This window comes from Nymphaea colorata, chromosome 2, assembly GCF_008831285.2.
Source record: "Nymphaea colorata isolate Beijing-Zhang1983 chromosome 2, ASM883128v2, whole genome shotgun sequence".
In the NCBI taxonomy this organism is placed as follows: domain Eukaryota; kingdom Viridiplantae; phylum Streptophyta; class Magnoliopsida; order Nymphaeales; family Nymphaeaceae; genus Nymphaea; species Nymphaea colorata.
In genome coordinates this window covers 16386672-16398867 of record NC_045139.1, presented here as the reverse complement: position 1 = coordinate 16398867, position 12196 = coordinate 16386672, and the positions used below count along the sequence as shown (strand labels likewise).

Genomic DNA, 12196 nt, shown 5'->3' with positions numbered 1-12196 from the left:
AATCTCTGTGTTGAAGAAACATTGATGTTCTTGTCGATTCTTTCTTTTCAGATCTCATTCATATGGTCGATTTCATGGAAAAATAACTCACATTTAGGATATTGGGTTAGAGAGGATTGTGCTTGAGCCAAACAAAAGCCCTCCTCATTGTTTACTGGTTATGTACCTATATTGATTTTTCTCTGCGAAAATTGCATCCAAGAAAGAAAACCTTTTGATCTTCAAGCTTTTGGCATTAGAAGATAAGTAAATTATGTGGTTACTCAAAAAAACAAATTTAAGTCATGGAAAATAGCCTTCCTTAACATATATCACCTACTAAATCGTTTACAAGATCAAATATATGACATCAGATCAAGTAGACAATGCATGAAAACCACATGAAAAAGAGAAGTCAGAAGTTACGGGATTATATTAACGTTGTATCGTGTGCGTGCGCGCAGAGAACCACTGCTTTACAAATGAAATGCAAAGAATCCCCACTCCCACTGCTCTGCACCCCCATTGGTTAAGGTATAGATGAAAGACAGTTCAGAATTAAATTTCAATTTTTGGAAATTAAGAATGAACGAACCTTCAAACACCCCTTTCTGTACATATATTTTTTAATGCAGACTTTGAGGAAAATTATTACCACCAAGATCGACCTTTGATTGACAACGTGGAAACTCATGCCCGGCCAGGCTGTCACAGCATCTCAACCAATGTCACCAAGGTGCGGCAGAATTGGATCCGCACCAGCGTCGCCGCGATGCGTGGATTTGGGTCCGACCTAAATTCGCACCCAAACCGCACTTAATGATGTGTGTACGTGGTACGTTTGGATTTGGTTCCTGATCGAAACCAGATCTAAACCAAGTTCCTGAAAAAAATGTCTCAAAAGTTGAGCTCTTCTCACCCGTCGAGGTCGGCCACCGCCGATTTACATGAATGGGGAGTGAAAACATTATTATATTATTATATGTTACTTTCTTGTTTAAGATTTTATCGATACAAGACTAAAAACCGAGCTCTTCTCACTCAAATGTCAAAATTTTGAAGGTAGGGCGAGTGATAGAGTTTGAGTCTGGATTTGGATCTTGATCCAATTCGACTTACCCAAAACCAAAGTTGTTGTAGGAATAACCTTCGTTACCGAACAACAGAGCGTTACTGAACAACAGAGCGCTTCGCCCCATTCCTTCGACCCCAAACCTAACCTTCTTATTAAGAAAGAAAGGAATGGGAAAAATTACAATTTTGATTTTGATATTTAATAATTTTATGAATTAAAGATAATTTTGTTATATATATTATTATTATAAATTAATAATAATAATAATAAATAATCTTCCCGCATCCACGCACCAATAATTTTTTAGATGTGCCACGCCGGCACTCGCATGCCGCACTCTAGTGACATAGATCTCAACAATGCTCCTCATTGGCTTGAAACTACCTGAGCAAACTAGTTTGAAAGCTGACACCATAGAATCTCCATCAAACGGGATAGAAGAATTTCATAGTTGGATCGCATCAATAGTTACATACGAAGGAGTAGAAACAAGTTTCTTTATACGTATCTCATACCAAATCGAATCCACACAATGATTGTATACATTAACAATTAACAGTTTGACACAATGTCAAGCCTTAGTACGCAAGTCAGCCGCAGCCAGAGCATCATGCATGGCTAGAAGAGCACAGACCACAAAGTGCCCTTTGGTCATTCTTGCGAAAATTGTTAAACAAACTATAGCACATGATTCCTTACAAGCTATGTCATCGAAGTGCAGGGTGCCGGTGCCAGTGCGGCACATCTCAAAAATGATTGGTGTAGCGGTGCAAGAAGACTGTTTATTATTATTATTAATTTATAATAAAAATATATATAACATAATTATCTAAACTACAAAATTATTAAATATCAAAATCAAAATTATAATTTTCCTCATTCCTTTTTTTCTTAATAAGAATGTTAGGTTTGAGGTTGAAAAAACGGAGCGAAACGCTCCGTTGTTCAATAATTCCTATAACAATTTTGATTTTGGGTAAGTCAAATTGGATCAAGATTCAAATCCAAATCCAAACTCTATCACTCACCCCACCATTTCATAAAAACTTCAAAATTTTGATTCAAAAACTTCAAAATTTTGACATTTAAGCGAAAAGAACTCAGTTATTAGTCTTGTATCAATAAAATCTTAAACAAGAAAGTAACATATAATAATGTTTCCGCTCCCCATTCATGTAAATCGACCGTGGCAGACCTCGACCCTCCACGGGTGAGAAGAACTAACTTTTGAGACATTTTTTTGAGATGAACTTGGTTTGAATCTGATTTAGACCCGAAACTAGATCCAAACTTGATTTAGATCTGATTTCAACCCGAAACCAGATCCAAACTTAGTTTGGATCTAGTTTCGACCCGAAACCAGATCCAAACGTACCATGTGCACACCTCATACCCAAAACCATATCCAAACTTAGTTTGGATCTGGTTTCAACCCGAAACCAGATCCAAACGTACCACGTACACACCTCCTCAGGTATGGTTTGGGTGGGAATACCCGAATATGCACCCGCATCGCATGGACGCGGGTTCAATTCTGCTGCTCCCTGGTGACATTGCTTACAAGCTGAGCAGGTACCATTCGACACAACGGCTACACCCCAGTGATTACGTATCGATCTTAGCAGGAAGACATCCTCTCCCTTGAGGCTGGCATGCGACGAGCAGCATCTGCCCCCTAAAAACAGTTTTCATAACTATGTCCCGTTCAGGCGAATTGAGTAGTTACATGGATGACTAGTTTACCCTTGGCTCCAAAGAGGCAGCCGGCGAGCTTCCCACGTTGCTCGGATCTTTTATCCTTTGAAGCTTAAGTTCATATTGTCTGTACTTCAAGACCCTTCAAGGAGAATGAGGAGAATAAACTGCATCAGTGCTTTTGGTCTTCATTATATCTTCATCTCCATTCCAGAGGCTAGGCATACCCATCCACGAACAGTGGAAGCCAGCATTTCTCCTAAATCATTCGGGACTTAATAACCACATTATGATTCCTGAGACAAGGCACGAAATTAGCAATCACATCACTGTGGACATGATTATTTGAGCAACCAGAAGCCAAGGGCCCCCACAAAAAATATAATAATAACCGAAACCAAGTTGAACTGATGCCAATTTGATTTGAACCAGTAGGTGTTTACGACACTGTATTAAAAAAAGGCATACAGCAAAACTCAGGCATTGCTAGACTTTCAGGATTTAGGGAAGGATCTACACGTTCCTGGTGAAATCTTGGATGCCCAGCATGAACTCTTCTGTTGTGTCAATCGTAGTTTATTCTGCAAAGTTATGTAAAGAAGGCAATCGTCATCACATTTCATTAATATTTAAAAGTCAAATTGCAGCCTTCTTTTAATGTTGTAGGATATTCTTTCAGCATCAATGTATGATTTACATAATATTGGTACACACAAAGCCTGCTTCTTTTGTAACTTAAAAGCCAGAAGAGGTTAACCAATTTAGCAAATAGGAGAATTCTCGAGTTAATCTAACACATTGAGCTGTCAAAATTTAAACTCTTCCTTGCTGCCTTCAATGCTGCATGTTTTATTGCCATTTTGCAAATTTTGTTCGGTGAAGGTGTGGTACATACCACACTGACCCTATCACTACGTTTAGCAATGATATATTGGGAAGGTGATTGTCGGTACCTTCTAGTAACACTTGAAGGTTGACTGCCCACCTTCTCTTTTCAATGTTGCAGGCCATTCTTTCAGTATCAATGTATGGTTTACATAATACTGATACACACAAAGCCTGCTAAATATACACACAAAACCAATATCAATATTTCATTTCAGTAAAAGTCTAGGAATGCTCACCCACAAACACTACAATGTTGTGTAACTAATGTAGGGAAAGTGATTGTCAGCATATTTCAATAACCTTTAAAATCTGACTGCTCACCTACCCATTTTAATATAGCAGGCCATTCTTTCGGCATCAATACATGGTTTACATAATACCGATACACACAAAACCTGCTTCTGTTTGCTCGAAGGTATATCAAATAAAATTGTTAAACGAAAAACAGAAATTTGAATAAGTTTGAAATTTTGTTCTTCATTCTGAAATTTTGTTCTTCATTCTGTTGCCTGTGAAATATGTCAATTACAGACAAACAGCTACATATAACACATGCACAAAATCAGGCCGATCCAGAGTTCAAATCTTTCCCATTGCTTCACTGCTTAAATGACATACAAACCATATTATCGGCTTAGTGATAAGCCATTCAGATCAAGAGCTATATGTTAATTTCTTCCCTCAACCATATGCGACAATAATCTGCAAAGTAATATAGGGAAGGTGATTGTCAAGCATTTCAATCACCTTAAAAGCAGACTGCCCACCTTCCCTTTTCAATGTTGCAGGCCAGTACTTCTGCATTAATGCATGGTTGGCACAAAGCGGATAACACAAAACCTGCATATTCTTCGTTCAAAGCAACATGAAGACGATAGCCATGTTACAGAGACAACTAGTCGGGCAACGACAGTGAGCTTTACATCCTCAGTGTCTTTGAAGCATAACACCTGAGGTTCTGATGGCACATTATTGAGCATCCTACTTGTCACAATAATGCCATTCTAATAAAGACCAGGTTTGTAGCCTAGTAAACCTTTGAAATTTGCCAGCGCTACCTATAATCTGTAATACAATACTCTAAAACCTTTTGGAACTGTAATCCATATAAATTGTTATTTTACTTTTTCCTTCACACTGACGAAAATATTCCCGGAACGAAGAAGGATATGAAAGGAGAAGTACCCACAAAATGTTACAAAAAATGGTGGATTGTGGATGAGTGTAAACCATTACCTCCATTTTGAAGGAACTCTGTATCAATGTCAAGAAATCGAGGATTCTGCAAAGGAGCATGGAATCAACTATAAAGAACTCGCTTGGTTGATTTCCACTTCCTTTCTCCTTCTACTCCCTGATCTGCGGCCGTCTACGTATCTCCAAGGATTGAACTGCGCCACCCGTAAATGGGCCGCTATGAGGGCGTCAAACTATATATGTTGCGGCGGGAACGCCTCTAGGGCTTTCCCCTTTCGAGCGAAGGCATCCTAGGGCTGCTACCATCCAAACGAGTCGGGTTCATATACGGAAAAGATCCACGATCTGGTCCACATGTGGCAAAGCAGAGCTTTCCAGAGGTCGAGTAAACTCAACTAAAGCCTGAATTGGATACAATATCAAGGGTGCCATTAGGCAAGTCTGATTTTTTGCAGATAGAGTTCATGATATTGATTATTTTAAAGTAAGCTTTGGTATTAGGCTGTCCCTGCTCGTTCAGGCCCAACATTTAAAACTGAGTTTCAGTTCAGATTGATTAAATTAAAAAATATATATTTTTAATATAAATATAATTAATTATAATAAAATATTATAATTATATATATATATATTAAAAGTTATTATCGAGCTCATCGAAACGGCCCGATCTAGTGCTTTTTTTTTTTTTTTTTGCTGGAGCCCTAACCCGAGTCAGGCTGGATACTGAGTACCCATCACTCTAACACCCAGCCTTATTTTAAAATTTAAACAAGTGAAGCCCAACTATCTCCGATTTGGAGATTCATATTCAATTTGCTTTCAATCTAAATTCAAAAGTAAAACGGCCAAGCGCATGCTACCTACAATGCACATAGTTGGCAGACGCCGACATATATGTGTACAAACATTTAGTAAGTTCTATATTGTATAAACATTTCTTTGTTCACATTTGAATCCGATTCGCATTCAAATATGTAAGCATTTAACAAATCTGTAGAGTAAAATGATACATCCCATTAGAATCCAATCATTGACATCCCAATTAATAGTAGATCTCCCCAAATCGTAACTTGCCAAAATTGTTCTACATTTTTTTATCAGTTGGTGTATTTTAAAAATGTTAGTTAAACTAAGACAGTAAGAACCCATAAAGTAAGGAAAGGAGATCTTCTTTCAGATTTTGATATGTTTGCTGATGATTCTTCTATTTTTGTTTATATTTGATAATCAAAGGTATGGGGACCCCTTGTTAATGCGTGGAGTCAGGGACATTGCCCAAAAAGAAGTTTGATGAAAAGCAAGAAGCTAGCAACATGATATACAAAGTTAGGCATGACCCTCGAAAAAGGCCACCTCGCAATTCGAGCTGCTTACTGAAAGTGGTATCAAACTCTAATTGGATGCCTTTGGCCCAACAATTTTAGTTTTTGGCTTGGCTTCTCAAGGATGCTGCATTCAGGTCGAGAGACTTTGTTGCTCACATACATATCCCTACTCCCAACATGATGTTTTCTTAGGCTTATACTGGAAAGTGTTGATGTTCACAGGAATCGAACTAGCAACCGGCCTTATACCAACCAGTAGGCGGTCCAAATTCTTGGGCTACTTAAGTGGTGATATGCCTACATATATAGGTCATGAGACATGCATATAAAATAATATAGACCATATTTCATAATTTTTTTTGTGTACATATTTTGAAAATCATGTATGGTGAGTGTGCAAATGCATATATGTGCTGTCTTTAGAGATATCGACGAGTAGCGGAGCTAAAGTGTGGCTGGTGTGGGCCAGTGCCCACATCAGCCTTCAAAAGTCCAATTGCAGTGAAGCTAGACCCAGGTCGAGACCCATGCAGTGCCCACACTAGACCCGGGGTCGGTGTCTCAAAGTGTCCCTCAGCCAAAACATCTTGGTTTCGCCGCCGAAGCAAAGTAGATGGTTGGGCACCATCAGATTACTGTCAACTTTCTATCTTCAATGCCAGTGGATGCTCTGTCGCTCAGATGAAAAAAGTTATGGCTTCATTCTCTCGTCCTTTACTAAACCAAAATGGATTCCATTGTGACCACAAAGTAGTGACCCAGACAATGATGTGAATAGTCCGACGATCTCCAATCTGCGTTTGATTCATTTTGCCGGGTCTGACAAAAGAGAAATCTGAATCCAATTAGCGTTCGAATCTGAGTTTGATATCCAACTAAAACCCGATAAAGCTTCAATCTAATTACATTTAAATATCGGATCTTATGCTAGTTAGATCCAAATTCAGTTCTAAGAAGTAGAAACTGAAATTCAATTTTAAGGGTGAATTGAATGATATAGAATCTTATAAACTCAGATTAGTTTAAGACTATATTATACCTGAATCCAAACACCAGAATTATTTTCTATCATAATCTTGCTGCCACACCAAACATGTCATTAAACGAAGTGGGTGCAGAAGGTGCAAAGATAGAAACAATCACTGCAATTCCATGGAAAAATAAATAAATGCCCTAAAATTAATTATTTTACATTTTTCTACTTAAATCAAGTTTTGTGTAAACAATATTGAAAACTTTAAATCAAATTGTGATCATTGAATCTCGACATGGTAATATGGATTTGAGAAGTTCCTTTTTTTTTCCGCCGAATACAATTAGGCCTTTTACTTGATACATGGTTTTATGCTTTTAAGGGCACTTATATATGTATAAACAATAAAAAAAATTATTAACGTAAAAGAAAAAAAACTTTGTAAGCCAGCCACCATGTGACTGCTGACAACCATATATTTCAGTGAGAACATAAAATACAGATCAATAAAAATGAACATTAAAGTATTTCAAAAATCTCCCATATTTTTGTGGGAAAGGTTCATGCAATAGGAACATTGTGTTACCTTTGCTAGACAGCCTTTATATAATTGGCATAGTTGACATTTGATTTAATGCGCACAACTATATGAAAAGTTTTCGAAAATCATCGGCAACCAAGGTCACTAACATATTTAATTATAAAATTATACTAAACTTCTTTGTCGTATTTATGGACCAGAGATCGAGGGAAATTGCAGGACACATGCATGCTTTGTAAAGGGTGCTGTCTATGTCATGTGAATGGACCCAACAACTTGGAAGACTAAAAAACCAAAATAAAGAAACTTGTAAAAAATTATTTCTCTAGTTAAAGTTTGGGCTGCTTCACACTCTAATTTCATATGCATGTGGCATTTGCCTGACATATATATATATTAAGGTCATTCACGTTTTTGAAAAATGTTAGGAGAAAATGCTTGGCCATCTATATTTTTAGAAAACTATAAAGAGTAGAAGGTCATCTTTAAAAAAACATTGTGTCAAATCTATTTTTTTAAATTTCCAAAATCTTTATTGGATTTGTTGGAACTAATAGCGGAGCTACTGTGTGACTGGTGTGGCCCACTGCCTATGCCAGCCCTTGAAATCTTGCTTTGTGAATAAGGTGAACTTAAGTTCAAGTAGGTCTAGTTGCCACACCAGACTCGAGTCAGTGCCCTACAAGCACTCATTCTTGTAAGCGAGAGATCAGTCAGTGCCTTTCAGTTAAAATTTTCTGGCTTTGCCACTAGTCCAAACATGCTATGTATTGCGAGGGGAGGCCTGAAAGGAGCCTCACTTGCATGTCACTAGGGAAAGCTCCCTTTACGCTTCGCCATAACAACCAAATAGCTAAATAGCTTTGTTTGGTTCTGCCCCTAGTCCACTATCGATTTCTGCATTAAAAAAAGTATTAACACATTTTTATTTGTGCTCTGAGATATGATTCAGTTTATTTTTTTCTTTAGTTTGCTACTGCATGTTGCAAACATGTGCATGTCATGTGTATGCATGTGCATGTAAAAGATTATATATGTCATGCCAGAATTGTTTATGCTTCTAACAGAGTGATCTCTGCCTTGTGGACCAAATTGCAAAATAAATATCTGATTTGCAAGCTTTCTATGTGATTCAAACACTTGGGAGTAGATAAAATGACGATTTGGTCCTTGTTAGAGACTATCGTGCGGCATGTAATATTGTTTCCAAGTCTTATTAATCTATTTTGTGCCGATCTTTGCAAAAAATGATCATATGTACCAACAAGCTTTTAGCACTCTTTAACATGACTATGTGTGCTAACAGTGCGAAAGATAGAGAATACTTTGACATAAGGGAAATATTGCTCTGCAATATTGGCCATTTTACAAGGTGCGAATTGGGAAACAAATAACAAAATCATGATATTTTGATTTTTTTTTCAAATTGAAAATATTAGGTTTTTTGTATTTTTACATTTTTTTAGAAGATGTTTACAACGTATTTTATTTTATTTTTGTAAATTTAATAACTATTTTGAATGACGATCAATGTTCTTTAAGAAAATGGGTAGAAAACATTATCCTTTATTTTTTTTTTTTTTTTTAACGAGCCTGAAAGACAAAATTTTCTGCTCAATAACCAAGAGAAACCTTGTTGTTGAAAATTATCCGAATGCTTTCGGGAACATTCAATTAATTAATTAATTAATTTGATTTGTCGCTGACAAGTCTATGGTGGCAATAATTTGCAGTAAAAGCTCTTGGTAAACAATGCCTTGTTAGGCGGAGTTTCGATCTATGGCAGAGTCAGAAATTTTAAAGGTTTTAAAATTTTGCATACCTTAAAGGGCATAAATGTATATATAAATAAATAAATAAATAATTAAAAGACACTCATGAAAATAAAATAAAATAAAATAAATTCACCAGCCTCCATGGACATGCAAAAGAGAAATGATATCTTCATTCGTACCAAGACATAACTTTTACCAAAAGTTGATTGTGAACTTTTTGTTCAAATAACAATTAAAGTGAAGCAGATCAGCAAATACCGATTCAAACTGACACGTGGCTTTGTACTGATTGAGATGAGATCCATTCCTTGGGAGATGTGGACATCTTACTTCCCCACAGGATGGCGTGGAAGGTGAGATATGTAGGATCATATGCAATGGAGAAAGATCTATTATGAGGGTTTTGTCATTTTTTTTTATATCAGCTGATCCCATTTCAGCCTAATCTCTTGTTGAATCTCAGATACGTCCAGTTTCCAAAACAATGTGGGAAGCAGACCGCCCCCATTCAGTGCACCTTTAACCAGCCTGGCAAACTTGTATCTATCAAACCCACTGGAACTTAATTAAGTATTCAAGATGCAATTATTTGTTTTTGACTCAAAAGAAAAATATCCTAAAAAGGCCAAAGTCTCTCTTTCTTTTTCCCAGCCATCCCCATTGAGAGCAGCATTGAAATCTGAATGCGAAGCCGTATACATGAATTGAAGTACCACAATTTCCAGAAAATCCGCACCCATGAAATCAAACTAACAAACAAGAGAACTTTTACCGACTCGTCAATCCGACCAGCTATTCTATACCCCTCAGGCCATCTGTTTGGGATGAACAAAATATAGTTTAACTACATAACTTTTTGCTTTTATTCTTTAACTACTTTAGGCTCAGGTGCTTTGCTTTGCACTGTACTCATCAAGCGCTGATGGAACCAAGGTTTGACGGACTAATTTCATTTTCACTGATGATATTGAAGGTCACTGATTCAAGTCAAACAAATCGTTCAAAAGTGTTGACCAAAAGTAGAATGAAATGCTATTTTTTATATCACTCTTTTTTTTTTATTGTTTCAGGACATCAAGTTTGATGGACAATTGAAATTGTATGCCGTTCAATTATTAATAAATTTACATTCTATTGAGTACGGTCTGAATTTCTTGTTCCAGGTAAACAAACAAGGGAAAATCTCATCGCTCTTCCATTAACACAAGGAGTATTCGAACCAGAGACGGGTTGCGTACCAGCCATCAACTCCAGCCGCTGCCAATTTCAAGTATTTTATAAATATGAGTAGCAACCATCTTTGAAGTCGCCGAGTATGAGAATATTTAGTTCGAGCAAAAGTTGGAAAGGTATAAATAGAAAATTATAACTTTGAAAATTTAATAATCATGGCTGGCTTGAAACAATTAAGCTTCTCTATCACTATGATATGACTTGGCAGATCCAAAGGCGATCTTCACAACGCGTGTCGTGTCGTGTGGCCTCACTAAACATTTTCGGATGTAAACCAATATTACCAGTTTAATTTTAAGTTTATTTAATCTAATCATATAAAAATTCAAATCTAATTGCTAGTCGGATTTGGATTCGACATGTAATTCAGATCTAAAACTCTGACCAAGTTACGTAATGCTGTCAAATCTTGTGCCAATCAAGAAAATGTGGATCCGATTGATTAGATACAACCTCATTAAGTCGAATCCGTTGGATATGACCCCAGAGAGAATGATATGAATGCAGCCATATATATATATATATATATATATATATATATATATATAAATGTTAAAACTCTCGTACTGGGTACGGCCCTCTCTGCCAAAGCAGAAGCAGCAATCCCTCGTTTTAATTGCTTCGTGGATTTAACACCCTCACATGATGCGCCTCCTTGTGAATGCTTCGATCGCTTTCTCTTTTTGGTTGGTAAGATAATAAATGTAATACGTATAGCTATAGAAGATATGTCAATGTTGTTGACCACTGTTAGTTTATATATATATATATATATATTCATTACGACGGGCACAACATTGGTTGTCCGGCCGGTGTGTATGAGAAAAACATGTCACCAATTCGATTCATATGGCCGCTATGCTATTGTTAGTTTATATATATATATATATATATATATCAGGTAAATTTCAGCTATCATTAATTTGAGATTCTGTTGAACTTGAAATCCACGGGGAATCAAACACAACATAATTTAATTCATGTGAACATAAGATCCTTTGGAATAAGGAGAAGAGACTTGACTTCTCTTTAACGAGCTATTTTTCTAGGAATGATTTACTAATGTTTTGAGCATTCTTTAATGTGCACGACAAAAGAATAATTTCATAAGCAGTGTTTTGCCACATGAAAGTGTTTCTTCTTCTCTATGTTAAACTTGTCCTTGATAAAGCATGCATGGAAGAATTTAAGAATAGTATTCCCTCGAGGGAGCAAGATATCGAGACGGATGCGCCAATAAATCCACGATAAAGATGCCAATCTTAGTTCATTTGTCGCGAGGCCGTTGTTTGTATGGAAAAGGAAAATCTCTAAATATTGCATTTATGGGACGGGTCTTTTTCTTCCTCTTTCTTTGGCAAGTGAAGATTGGTTAATAATTTTCCACTATTCCTTTTCTTTATCTAGCAAACACCATTCCAGATGTCATGATCGGGAGATGGAAAGAAAATGTCCCTTTGAATTAATTTTTGGCAAAAAGCTTGTCATCGTGCCCTTTCCAAAGGCAAGCATTCC

General features: G+C 36.7%; 1 long non-coding RNA gene and 3 other non-coding genes across 4 annotated transcripts; all 4 read right to left on the bottom strand.

The window, feature by feature from the left end:
- Positions 1-2201: 2201 nt before the first annotated feature.
- LOC116247028 (uncharacterized) lies at positions 2202-5114 on the bottom strand. Its single transcript, XR_004170782.2, has 2 exons — positions 4874-5114; positions 2202-3330 (listed from the first exon to the last, which is right to left on the bottom strand). It is a non-coding gene; the product is annotated as an uncharacterized LOC116247028 (long non-coding RNA).
- LOC116249396 (small nucleolar RNA snoR135) lies at positions 3676-3815 on the bottom strand. Its single transcript, XR_004171165.1, has one exon. It is a non-coding gene; the product is annotated as a small nucleolar RNA snoR135 (small nucleolar RNA).
- Positions 3900-4039, bottom strand: LOC116249395 (small nucleolar RNA snoR135). The gene has a single exon (XR_004171164.1). It is a non-coding gene; the product is annotated as a small nucleolar RNA snoR135 (small nucleolar RNA).
- On the bottom strand, positions 4348-4484 carry LOC116249397 (small nucleolar RNA snoR135). The gene has a single exon (XR_004171166.1). It is a non-coding gene; the product is annotated as a small nucleolar RNA snoR135 (small nucleolar RNA).
- Positions 5115-12196: the final 7082 nt, after the last annotated feature.